The sequence below is a fragment of the Apaloderma vittatum genome, unplaced genomic scaffold, assembly GCF_000703405.1.
Source record: "Apaloderma vittatum isolate BGI_N311 unplaced genomic scaffold, ASM70340v1 scaffold11241, whole genome shotgun sequence".
NCBI lineage: Eukaryota > Metazoa > Chordata > Aves > Trogoniformes > Trogonidae > Apaloderma > Apaloderma vittatum.
The window spans coordinates 97,546-112,076 of NW_009699678.1; positions in this window are offsets into that span (position 1 = coordinate 97,546).

Consider the following 14,531-nt stretch of genomic DNA (forward strand, 5'->3'; position numbering starts at 1 on the left):
TTCCCTACAGACTCAGCACTTTCTCTCTTCCCGTTTTCATAAATGTTTCAGTTTAAGTACTTATCTTGTAATTCAATCATACTTAGCTCTTGTTTCTGTCAACAGGCTTTCAATTTCCTTAAATCGTATGTTCTTCCATAAAGTTGTCAATGTCAACTGTAGGAAATTGTGCAAGGAAAACATCATTTCCTTTTAAAAACCGTCTTTTCTTGTTTCCATTTTAAATGTGATAACATGAAGTTATGTGTGGGTATTTTTTCCTGTAATTCTTTCTTCTGGCCTCAATTATAACACAGGTCCTCTTTAGCTTTTTGTTGTTTGTAAACAATCTTTTCTTCTCCATTATATTTATATACATAAGCAGAAAAAAAAAAAAAGTGTGTCTTTTAAACCATCATGCTGGAGATTATGAATTGTTTTTCTTTGGCAATTTATTAATTCAGGTTTGGTAATTTGTTCCTTTTCCTGGTTTGTTAAGGTAACCATTAATAAGTCTCACTGGGAATGCAAAGGCAGAGTTGATTTTCTTTTTGCGACAGCTGTTATATCTACGGCTGCTAATTTAACTGTTAAGTATGGGCTACAAACTCTTCCCACTTTTCTTCCCTGTTTTAGAGTTCACTAAACTGAAATCCATTTCACTTGTGGTTTTGCCTTTATGTGACAGGCAGCTTTTTCAGAAAACAAGATCTTCAAACAATGGAAAAGACAGATAAGGATTTGTGTTCTGGCCTCCCAGTAGCTACTCGGCGGTAATGCAAGTAACAATTTTGTTACTGGAGCGATACTGTAGGAACGGTTTCTTTTTGTAATTAATACCCTGGTTTTCTATCTCTGTCAATAGAGGAACAGTCACAACCCCGTGTTTGAGTCTCACCATAGTGGAAGGAGCAGGGAGCTGGGATCAAGCCGTGGAGTTAGGAGATGGGAACTCAGGAGCCAGATTGACAGAAAAAGCTTGAAATTATTTCTGAACCCATTTCAGTGTTTCTTTCTTCCCCACTTTCTTTTTCCAATTTCTAATTGTGCTTTTCAACTGAGGGGGGGGAAAGCATTCCACGTTAAACCCATTTTGTATTTACTTTTTTTTACCAAAAAAATTGTAATTCTTTCTCAGTGACTTCATATGTCATGTGGCTTCAGAAATTCATATTTATTTCCATCTATTTAGTTTAAAATGTATTCTCTTTCCTTTTTATTGATTTTTGCACTTTCTGATGATACAGTTTGTTTCTTAGCTGTGGTACCATTTAATTACCCTCAGTGCCAGGTGGTTTTTTCCTCCTTTACTTACAGTTAGAACAAGTCTGTCCTATTTCATTGCCTTTACTTTTCTTAGTCTTCATGGTAACTTGCACAACTGCAGGTTTAGAGGCTACTATGGTGACTTGGAACAGGTCCCAGGTAACTGGGCTATGAAAGATACTGAAGACTCTTCACAAAAATATATTTTATCCAAACAGTTTATTTTAATGAAGTTCAGAACCTCACTAGAAGCCCGGTTTTGACTGCCTTCAAGTAAATTGTTTCATGTAGAGACATGACTGAAAATACAAAATGCCATGAGTTGGATGAAATTTCACACTAGTCAGTGTTACTGAGGTGCATGTGACTAAACTAATGCAAAAATACAGGAATACAGGTTCTGTACCATCCATGTTTGTTCAGCTTATGTCCCCAAAGAATACGAATACTTGAAATGTAAGTTTTTTCTTCAGTAATTTATGTTAAAAAGTTGAGCAAGCAAAAGAGTACCACTGTTGGATTTGGATTTGCTAGAAAGTGAATAAAACATGAATATATATATATTTATATATATATACACACACTATGTATATCTATACACTATATATATATATGTATGTATGTATATATACACTATGTATATATATATACACTATGGCTTTCAAATCTGTCCTATAAGTTCAATATGTATTTGCTTCAGTGTTCACTTATTAGACTAATTGATGAGGGAATTTCTGGTGTCATTTTCTCTGCTTGCCAAACATCAGCAAGGGCAAAAGAGCAACTGTAAGAGACAATCGAGATCCATGAGATGAAGGGGTGAAGGTTTCCCAGAGGATGCAGGGGTTATAGCCTGCTTCTGGAGATCCCTCACGCTGAGGAAGGGCAGTAAGTGTGACAGTAAGAGTGACAGAAAGGGATAGCTGTTACGGTCCCATTGCCAAATATCACGGGAGACAGCAAAATAGAAAGGCTTTTCTCAGCCGAGTACTGCGGCTGCTGTCAGCACAAAATTTGTGGTGAGGTCGATGCAAGTGTTAGGGACAGTCTTTTATAATCCTTATGTTTAAAGTTTACCATTCTTGACAAATGCAAGGATTTTCTTTTAGTTATATTACACAGCTAGGCAAATCCAAACTATAAAGTACTTTTTTATTTATTTTTTTTTTAATTAAATGGGTCCATTGGTAAGCTGGGTGCCCCAGGCCTCTCAGTGGAGAGATATAAACCTCTGAGAACTCATTCTGCCTTTTTGGATGACATGAGTCTCTTCTCACTACCTATAGAAGGAACTTCGATGACTTAGGTTGGATGGACAAAGCGAAGCCTAGATGCATTAATCTCTTCTGGGAAGCAGCTACTAGTAAAGCACTACACAAACAGATAAAGCTGCTTTCCCCAGTTCACCAGGTGAACTACTAATGAAACCAGAAACAAATTCTTTGAGCCCTATGCCTTAGGTTTAGTCACCAGCCAACACTTTCTCTCAGGAATAATTCTTGAGACAAGTTAGTACAATCATTAGTTTGATGGAGGGCAAAAAAAAAATGGAAAAAATTACAGGCATCTTAAAGTTGTGATCCCAATAGAAAAATAATAGAATTAAAAGTTTCAGTGCAAGATTTAAAGATAAATATTTACTTGTAACTTGAATTTTAGGTAAATTGATTGGTTGATTTGAATTTATTACCTATGAGTGAGAATGATGGCAGAATGTGAGAAATGAAAAATAAAGCATGCTCTATTTCAATAGAGAGGGCCAAAGAGCTAAAGGGAAAATCTGCTCTCAGGGGTTCCTAAGCACTGCACATGCATGCAGAGATTTTCAAAGGATTTTACTTACAACAGTATGTAGTTACCCTGCTCTGCGTGTCTTCCTAACCCTAACCTCTGCTTGCTGAGAGTGGCAGCATAAGGGATATTTAGTGAAAGTATAAATCCTGATTTGGGGTGCACATAATGGATAGGTGGTCATGTCGTTCTTATGAAGAACAGCATTGCCGCTGAGTAGAGTTTCATGTTTGCTCACACACAGACATACACACACGCAGTCACTGGAAACCAGCATTTGGGATGCCCAAGGCCAGATCTGGAGAGCTGCATGGGATGCCCGCAATGGCTTTCTGCACAGCTGTCATATGCCACATATTCTTGGACTGTACATGCACATGTAGGAGAAGTATGAAGTTATAAAGTATCAGATCTCACACTAAGCAGTGCCTGAGATAAAACTATTTTTCAGCAAGTCAGTTCGATGCCTCTGAACATCTTTATAGCTGAGCTACTTCTACAATACATTCCCTCTTCCATGATCTTCATAGAATCGTAGAATCATAGAATGGCCTAGGCTGGAAGGGACCTTAGAGATCATTTAATCCAACCTCCCTGTCATGGGCAGGGACACCTCTCAACTAGATCAGGCTACTCAAGGCTCCGTCCAACTTGGCCTTGAACACCTCCAGGGAGGGGGCAGCCACAACGTCTCTGGGCAATTTATTCCAAAGTCTTACCAACCTCGTACTGAAGAATTTCTTCCTAAGGTCCAATCTAAATCTATTCTCCTTCAACTTAAACCCATTTCCCCTTGTCCTATCAGTGGACACTCTTGCAAAAAGTCCCTCCCCAGCCTTCCTCTAGGTGATCTACATCATTCTTTTTACATTTTTTTTCTCATGGCTGTTAACCTGGCATTTGTCAAGAGAAATAAGAATCAAGTTTAGACTTCATTGTCGATCTCAATACTTAACTATAGGCTCATTGAAAACATTTACTTAATTGCGGAATCATTGAAAAAGTCTCATAGGTCATGTTAGCTTCAAAAAACACCCTTTGCTTAATATTAATTTTGAGTAAGAAAACCCTTTGCATGATAGATAAATACACTGAAGATACAGAGTGTCTTTGATTTTAACATCTCTCACCTGCATCAGTTACTGTGTAATGACTATAAAATGGAATATTTATTTTAAATTAAATATTAACCATAGATCAATGGGAAGAAGCTTTTGAAGATACAGCATTTATCTATTAAGAAAAATGTGTATATATTTTAACCTGAGAATCCATCTTCCTTTAGAAGCTCTAGTATCCATTAATTTGGTAACTTTTTTTGCCCTGGTTTCAGAGTTGAACGTGATTTCAAAGATATTTAATATTTCATAAGTCAAGCGCTCAGAGTTAAACTCTGAAATAGAAATACCGTAACCTGCTGCAATGATGTATTGTGTGAATTATCACTTCTCTGAATATTCAGTTTAATAATATTTTGTTGCCTAAACATGGACTTAGGAGCCTGGAATTAGTCACCTGTTCTAGAGAGTTTATCAAACATTTGAAGTACTTTCTTACGACTTTCTAATTCCCTTTGAATCTTGCAAGGGAAATGTGTAAGACTAACCCAAGAAATATTTACTATTTTTAGCACTTAAAATACTGTATATTTGCTTTTAAATGGTTTGCATAAAAAAGCTCAGAATTATGGAGAAAATTCAGAGCTTACAAACTTGGAGCACCATTTGTAAATGTCAAGTTTATTTGTTGCTTTGGTGCTGTTTGGTGCCTAAATACACAAAGAAATGTGTAACAAACATGTTAAGAGTCAGGTCACTTTAAGTTCAGTTTAATACATGTGGTAGAATTATTAAGGTTGGAAAAGACCTCTAATACCATCTAGTCCAACCATGAACCCAGTACTACCATGATCACTAAAGTGTATCCTGAAGTGCCATGACTCATAGATAGGAGTAGGGGTTTTTGTTGCTAGTTTATTTTGTTTGCCTTATTTTCCCCAAAGTAAATCTGGATCCTTTCTTTTGTCTACATTGGGCCCCCAAAAGTGATGTCAAGCTCATCAGCTGTTTTTGCAAATCTTGCTACTCTGCACTTCAGGATATCTTTCTGTGGTGACAAACCACACAATTATAGAGCAGGGCAGGTCTTGCTTTACGGGTAGTGGGGCCCATCCCCACCAGAACTTTATAAACCTTGCAGAAACCTTTCTTTGTTGTTCTGTGTTAATAGTGACACGTAGCAAGTTTCAGTGTAGATGGAGGTAGCTCTTAAGCACATGGCTGAGTCCTCATGCATTTGCAGTGCCATGCCTGATTCTTCTTTCCCTCTTGTGCCTGGTGTGGACAGCACAAATCACCGAATCACAGAATTGTTGAGGCTGGAAAAGCCCTCTGAGATCATCAAGTCCAGCCCATGACCCAACACCACCACATGGGCCAGACCAGGGCACTAAGTGCCACATCCAGCCTCTCCTTAAACCCCTCCAGGGATGATGACTCCACCACTTCCCTGGGCAGAGCATCCCAGTGCCTGAGCACCCTCTCCGGGAGGAAGGGCTGCCTGAGATCCAACCTGAACCTCCCCTGACGCAGTTTCAGGCCGGGCCCTCTCGTCCTGTCACTGGTTGCCCGGGAGAAGAGCCCGACCCCCCCTGACTGGACCCTCCCTGCAGGGAGTTGTAGAGAGTGATGAGGTCCCCCCTGAGTCTCCTCTTCTCCAGCTGAACACCCCCAGCTCCCTCAGCCTCTCCTCACAGGACTTTCCCTCCAGTCCCAAGGGGGCATACAGAGGGGAAGACTGATGCTAGTTGCCAAGAAATGGTTTTCTTAGTTTCTTTTTGCATTAGTCTGGGTGCCAACACAAACAAAAATTATGTGGTTCTGCAAAGTAGCCCTCAGTGGGGTTTTTGAGGGCCATCCCGTGACTTGTAGAGACAGGCATGTAGCAATGAGGACTCAGTGTGAAAGGGGCACAGGGGAGAGAGCTACAAAAACCTGACATTCTGATTGCTATGTGATTTCATTTGTGAAGTTAATGCTGTACAGCTAAGTCCGTCTGTGGTGGTCGTGAGGGTCTTTCTGTGCGTCTGTACTTTTCAATATCGTTCTTTTAAAACTCCACCCTGTTACACTCGTGTATCTGTGTGTTTGTGCAAAATTTTTTGTGGAGATTCTCCTCACCGAAACCATTTGAGCAGCCTCTGATATAAGTTATTGAAATTAAGTTGAATAAGGGTGACCTGCCTACATGGTTTGGAGGGTAACACACAGATAGTCTGGCTTGTGTCCTAGGAGTAATGTAGCTGCATTATTTTCCCCTGCAATTATATGCTCTGAATCTCTGCTAGATGCTTGAATATTTCATAGAATGGCCTAGGCTGGAAAGGACCTTAGAGATCATTTTAACCCAGCCTTCCTATTTGCATTTATCTATCTTGAAAATTCAGCCCCTTTATAAAGGGAGACAATTCAGTATAAGGTAAAAATCTTCTTTATGATGGGTTGTTTGGAACCCTTCCCAGCTGTTTGTTAGCCTATCTCAGCGTTTGCCATCAGAAGAGTTCACATTCTTATCAACGTTAAGCTGGATTCAGCAAAAATTTAAAATTATGCAGTTTGTAGTTACAAAAATTCAAATTGTAACAAAGAGATGATCTTGGGAAAGAGAACACTGGAGTTTTGACAGTGAGCACTGACCCTCTCCTTGACATTGCATAATTCTGTTATTGTTTTGTTAGCTGGCACAGCCATCCTTAAGGATCAGAAAAACTTATTATGGATTAGCCAGTAACTGTGCTTTGAAAGCACAGAGAGTAAAATAAGTGCTAATTATTGTACCAAAACTGTAAGTTTCAATGTTGAGAGTCAACTTGTATTGGAATAAAGAATTCATAAATTAATATAATTACTCATAAACTTTATACATTTAGCATCATAAAAAACCCAACAAACAGAGGGTAAGTATCTGCATAATGGAAATAAATGCTGCAAAGGAAAATTATGGTTATCTTGAGCACAGCAACTGCCTTATGCTGTCTTGTTTGTGCTTTCCCCATAAATACTTTACTTCCATTAAAAATGATAATATTGCATCAATTGTCACTTATAAGTGACTATGTGAAATTACTTTAAAGCACTGTGAACAAAGCATCACAAGTTCAGGGCTAAAGGAACTGCAGTCCAGCATGGGGTTAGGGACAGGCCTGGCTGCATCCTGGGCTTTACTTCCAATCTGTTTTCAAAGCAAGTAGAACTGTGGTTGCCTGTTTTCTGATTAAATCATTTCATAATGAAACTTTATAGAGCTTTACTAAATGGACTTTTTCCCAAATGCATCTGGTTTCCATGGAAATTTTCATCTGCTAAATGGAATATTCCACTTGAATCACTGGAATTCAGAAAATGTTAAAATTACTTCCAATTGAAAGTCCTTTTGTACCATCGTATAATTTATACAGTTTGGGTACCCCATCCCACACTTTCTGCTCCTCAGATTGTGGTCCCTTCTCACAGGATAGACAGAAGCTCATAAGATGCCTCTAGTAGACTAGAAGTGTAGGAGCATAATAGAACCATTTTCCAAATGAGAATATCTTCAATCAATGGCCAAAATTATAAAAATTTTAAGAAGTGTAAGGGAGTGAAACCAGTTCTGGTAAACTCACTCTTCTGAAAAAGGAGAACAGATAACTTGCCATCAAGAAATAAGTTGAGTTTATGCTCTTTAAATTGCATTTCATTTCTAGACATGGTTCTGTTGGAGATCTATCCGTGGTGTTTCAAAATAAGTCCATAAGTGTCTTGGAGAGGTATAGGGAAATCTGAGGATGCTGAGAAGGCAAACAATATTACAAGAGTTGACCATAAGGGTTTTAAAAGCATAATTCAAAAATAAAATAAATAATTTATATATTCATTTATATGTATATACACACCTCTCCAGGTAAACAAAAGGAAATAAAGGTGGTGGCTTTGCTGATCTTTCTCAGAGTGAAAGCTGTTGGTAGCCTCTTTCTGCGCAGAGTGACATTCACTGCACCGAGGTGTTATTATGATAGAAGCCCAGATTCAGATGGATTAAAGCCAATGTGCTTACCAATATGCCAAATATTATTATTATTATTACATTTAATATTATGTCTTCAAAGATGCCAAGACACTCAGTAGGAAAAGCTAGGCACAGAGATGCTTTAAGCTGTTGAAATCTGAGTCCCAAAGTGGTAACAGAAGGTTTGATTCTTCTCCTTTGTGTGAATAAATGTCCAGATGTGACACTGCTGTCTGTTAAGATGGGTCATATGGTAGTTTATTGATAAAAAAACATCTACCAGGAAAGTCAATATTTACCACTGGTATAATTGCTACGGGTCTTACAATAGAGTTTCAACTTCTGTGAAGAAATTAAAGAATATTGCATTGACAGTCGACCAGGAATCTGGTCCTCTACTCAGGAGAGATTTTGCCTACGAAATCTCTCAATATATTTCTGGCTTAGCAACGAGGGACTGAAAAATAAAAAAAAAAACCAAACCAACCTTGTTTCTAGGCTCCTCTTACCTCGTTCAAGGGAAAGAATATTGTGTTCTTTAGCATTTCTAGATTTGGAAAACAATGTGGTGAGATAAGCAGGTGGTACTGAGACCTTAACAGCAGCCACTGAGTTACAAGTGGCTCATAAAATTGTCCTAGTACTTTTTTATTTTAAATGTTAATTCCGATGCAAGTGAAAACAATGACTGCTGATTGCTGTTTACACTTCTACTGCATTCTCTCCTAAGTCTCTTTACATTGTTCCTAAGGCTGAAAACTCAATCATTTAGATTGCTAGCATCAGTATAGTAAATAAAATGGCAATTACTGAGCAATCTTCTTTCTAACACATTAAGTGATTTATGGCTGCAGTAGGCATTGTATTAAAATCCTGTCTGTGAAATTAAAAATATAATGTCTGGAAAACCAAATATGAGCTCAAAGGAAGCTATAAAACTCCCAAATAATTAATGGCTAGCACCAATGAACTGGTGAATATTGTTAAAAAATAATTTATTCAGAAAGAAAATAGGATTTAGATTGTTTCATAGTCTAGATTTCAAACTCTGCATAGGAAAGAATGCAGTGTCCAATTTTCTGTTCATTTTTCAGGGAAAATAATAGAATAACCACTTGTAACGTCAGCCCTGTGAAACACTAACACGTATGCTAAATTTTACACTGGACCTTGTAAGCAAGGTGAGGTTAAGGAATGGAAAGAGCAGGCAGTGGGCTGGGGCTGCAGAGCGAAAGGCTTGCAAAACCCTCTGCCTGTTCTACCTGTGCCAGAGACCTTGGAAAGCCACAGAGGCAGCTGCCTTCTCCCTGAGGCTCTCCGTTTCTTCTCCATCCCAGCTCTGCCCCTTCTCTCTGTCCCCGTCCTTTTCATTGCAGAAGTGGCCCAGCCTTTCATCCCTGGGGCAGAAAAAAAAAAGCGTCTTCTGGTCCTTCAAAGGAGTCTTGAACTGGCTTTGCGCGTAAGACCCTGGTCCCCAGGCTTGTAAAGTGACTATCAGAAAGGAGAGTTCTGTGAGGGGTTTTTTCCAAGCCCAAAGAGGTGCTTTCTCATATTTTCCTTGTTTCCCCACAGATTTTCACTCTCAGTTCATGGTCTGTTGTGGCAATGACAGCAGAAGAGGGCTTCTTGACCTCGTGGTTAAAGCATAAGATTGACAACCAGGCATCGTGCGTTCTTCCTAACTCTACCACTTATATTTGCATTGCTTATCAAGATGTTTGGGTTTGGGGGGTTTTTTTTGCTTTTTTCCTCTAGATTCTTCTACTGTTATGGTATTGCAGACCACTTTGGTCCTTTATACGGTGTTATTTGTAAAATGAGGTGTGATGTAGCAAGGAGTAATGGAGCATGACAATAAGAATGTTGTGAAATTTCACGAGAGCCCTGTTCAGCACTCCCCGTTCACCAAAGCATCCCTGCTGAGTTCACTGGGTTTTGAAGCCAGGGGGAAGTTTTGTGAGTAATGTGCAAGAACAGGCTCTTTGACTATGGCTTAATTCTGAGATACATTGTGCTGTGTATGTCCAACGATTGTCATATCAGTCCGTTTTCATTTGTGAAGTATTTTGAGATCTGCTGGGGAACCTATTATTCAAGCTTCAGTATGCACTACCATGAGTGAGCTGATTTTGTGTTTGGACATAAGTATTGGTTGTGAGCACCATGGTTGGCAATGTATTTTTGGGACAGGAATTCTGTGTTAAATATAAGAATAATTCATCAATTTAAGGATTTTAATTATGTTCATGCATTTGGTTAATGGTGCACGATTTTCAAAAAGTCCTCTATGATTTCAGGAAGAAGTAGGACTCCTAATTTTTTTTTTTTATTTCATGTGATTTGGGGTCCTAAGTCCCTTGGATTTCATGATACTTTAGTCCATGTGTTTTCCAGGCAAAACTGAACAAAACCTGAAAGCACAACTAATGGTTCTATAGTGAGTTGAGCTTCAATGCCAAAATTTGGGATTTCACTTCATTTGTCTATCAGGACTGCAATGTATTACTCAAAGTGACATAACTTTATAAACAGGTTTTTGAGAATTCATGAGTAAGCTTACTTATTTATAAAGCAGTTTTATTAATAGGTCTTTCAGATAATGCAATATTAAGAGTGCCTTCTTCAACAGAGGTTGCCATGTAATATTTTCCTTCAAAGAACTCCACAAAGAATTTTCCTCTTTAGAAAATGAAAGCAATGATTTCCAAAGCCATGCTACCTCCATTTTCTTAGTGGCCACCATATTTCACTGTTCTGAGGTAGTTATTTTCACATTTCCAATTCTTAAACATCCCTGGGTTTCTTTTCACTATAACCAGATCTGTGAACTTGCTAATTTGCAAATTTTGCTTGGGCCTAAATATATATCCCTGTAATGTACTTTACCTTAAATTCTTGATATGTATGTTCGATTGTAATTTAATCTTGATTCAGTTTTTGTCTGGGAATTATTATATAATGCTATTCAAGAAGTCCTCAATTGCCTTTTGTGTAAGAAATTTAGATATTAAATAGTGAGATATGTTTGTAGAGTATTCTTTGTATTTTTACTGACTGAGGAGATTTGCTTCTTCATGTCTGTGATAAAAATTGATGGGACTTGTGTCGCTCTCATTTATGGGACAGTATTTTATTGAATTTAGTATGAAGTATTTGTACAGGTGTAGTGCCACTAGAAGGGCCACTTACAGACATTGGCAAGGCATTGTAAAAACACAGAGTATAAAGATTCTGGGTGTCTCTGCCAGGTGACAAAAGCAGTAAATAGGGAAAGGCCAAGTAACCAAAGGAAGCGTGGACAAGAGAGAACTGGTTCAAGTTGCACCAGGGGAAGTTTAGATTGGATATTAGGAAAGATTTCTTCACCCAAAGGGTGGTGAAGCATTGGAATGGGTTGCCAAGAGAGGTGGTAGAGTCACCATCCCTGGACATATTTAAAAACGGCTGGATGTGGCACTTCAGGAGATGGTTTAGTGTTAGGGTGGTGTAGGGCTGTAGGTTGGACTTTATGATCTTAAGGTCCTTTCCAACCTTTATGACTCTATGATTCTAAGCAGTGAGGCAATATTGACCAACACGGCAGGGTGGGAGCCCAACCACATCAGGTTTTCCTGCAAGTAGCACAGCTAAAGAATAAGGCTTTGAAGAAGAGCAATGAGAATAGTGTACGGATATTCCCAAATCATTCTTTCTTAACATTAGGGATCCCTGAAGGAAAGTATGAGTGACCTGAGTGAAGGTTGATATCAGACACCTGACGCCATGGGCCAGGCAGAGGTAGGGTTGTCCTCCAGATGCTGCATGAAGTATCCAGAGGACTGTCTAGAGCCCGAATTGTGGTTATTATTAGTGCTGGGGTAGAAGTCTGGTGGACCCTGGAGAAGGGCGCGGAGAAGAGCTCAGGCTGACCACCTGCACGCTGGTGCTCCTCTTGTGTACTGGTCCGGGGGGATGCGACCGCTTTTGCCAAGGCCGTAGGGCAGCAGAGGATTTCAAGGCTGCAGAAATGTCATATGGTGAGAAATGTGACAAAATGTAACATGGTGAAAGTGAGTATGAAAAATATCGCCAAGTAAACTTCTCCGAGTCAATGACAGTCTTTCACGTAAAATATGATGTGTTCATGAACAGAAGAACAAGCGGATAAATGCAGCTCTCTCTCAGTTCTGATGCCCTGTCTCTCTGCTTTTTACTGTTGTTTTTTTTTCCTGTAAACTCTTTGATGCAATTTCTTTTTACGTTGTGAAAACACTGGATCTTTTGAATCAAAATTGTGAAGATTTTCATTGCAGCATGTAAACATTTTACAGTCATGGCTCATACTTAAATTCCACAATAACACTGAAGAGAATAAATTTAAAACAACTCAACCGATGTGAACGTGAGTTATATTAACCCAATATAATGTTACATTAACCCAATATAACCCCATTCCAGCATCACTGCTAGCGTGAACTTCGAACTTGCATCCCATCATTGTAGAGAGCTGATGTACAGCTCACTTCTGCAACCTGCAGTTTGGAGATTTACCATGAGACAGCACAGATGGTGCCATTGTGATTGGTGGCTTGGCATATTTTTGGTCACAGGAATGTTCTTTAAAATATGAATATAAAATTGTAATAAATAAATAAGCAATATTAATACATAAAATGCTATTATTGTTTGAGCTTCTAATAAGTGAAATTAAATATAGCTTCTCCTATTAAATAATCTAAAATTATTTACAACATGTTAAATGCATTCACACTTATTTCTCTCCTGACTGTGAATTTTTAATGTACAATAATCAATATACATAAAAGTTCAAAACTGGTATTTTCACTTATTGTATTAAGCCTATAGTATCCCCAATCAACAGGAAGCAGAAAACGCAAAAATATTACTTCCCTTATCTCAAATTATTTATACAAAAGCTGTGTAGAATATTGATTTATCTATTGTTTGTACTACATTTCGGTTAATTTTTCTAAATCATTAAAATGCAGCTTCTAATAATAAGATGATAATAAAAAGAAAATGAAAAAAATATGATATGTTTAGGAATGCAAGAACAAGAAAAAGAAAGTATAGAGATAAAAGTTATTTCATTTTGTTTTTGTTTGAAAATAATGAAGTAAATTATTTTATTCTGTATCATTCAGTTTTACGAGCAGGCTCATTTTGCTTGAGGATCTTCTTGACTTTATTATTCCAAAGCACCATGATTTTCAGCTTGACTATGTTGCCTTATATATTTTTCCCTTGAAATTTTAGTCTGACTAGCCGAGACGTCTACCTGAGATGAAACTCGGGAGAGAGGGACAGAAATTTTCAGTGACTCCTGAGAACTTTGTTTAAAAGCTTAGCAAAAGGAAAACCTTTCCTACAGGTTGTATTGACTACCGAAAAATGCTATGGAAAAGATATAATTCAATCTGATATGCCACAAGATTGCATAACTTCATCCATAGTGATGGGCATAAGTGTCAACCAAAGTATGGGTTTTCATAATATTTCTCAGATTGCTCAATTTCTCTGAAGCAGTCAGACTTGGATATTGTGATTTACTCACTTTATTGCATTGGTTAATGCAGAAGAAAGGCTGTACCCCACTGTATGTCTCATCTGCAGCCTGCCCCTCACTTTGTTCCGCAGGAATAAGCTCAGTAGGAAAAACAACCAGCCATCTCTGAAAAATGATTACAGATCTGCCTTGTGAACATTGAATCCTCTGGGCCATAAAGAAAATAGTCCCTGACCCAGTGTCTAGGGTACATGTGGCCACAGGGCCCCCTCCTACAGGTGTGGACTTGCACAAGTCATCTTAGTGGCCGCAGTTGGACTTCTTAGCTGAGTTTGTACAATTTGCTCTGGCTAGAATCTTTTCCTAGTAGCAGAAAAAATAGCATTGATCATGATTCCAGTTCTGAACTTGAAATTTAAGTCAGTATTTACTTCATAAAAAAACCAAAAACCAAAATAAAGCAAAACAAAAAAAAACAGTCTTGGACAAAAACTGCCTTTTATGGTTATTTTTATTTACATCCATTTCCTATGGTCTCAGTTTTTCTTTCCTCTATCGTTGATTCCATTTTGCTATTTTCAAGCTTCTGTTCAATCACTGACCTACCATTCTTTTAAAACAATTGCTTCTTAGAGTGCCTCACATTTAAGAAGCAATCAAAAATTCACAACCTAAAGAATAACTTTTATTCTTAAGAACACTTTGATATTTTTCAAACCGTGGTGCTTTACAAAATCCAATTAATCTTCTCAGTGTGATTCCTTTTAGCAGAAGTAAGCAAAGAGTACAGAATACTCATTTTACTTATTGATCAGAAGCTGACTAATTTACTGTCTGTTTCTCATGCTTTTACCAACATTTGCTAATGTTTGGGTTGTGGCTGCTACAGCGGATGTTTATTTCTTTGTAAATGAATATTTCTAGTAGCTTTGGTTTCATAATT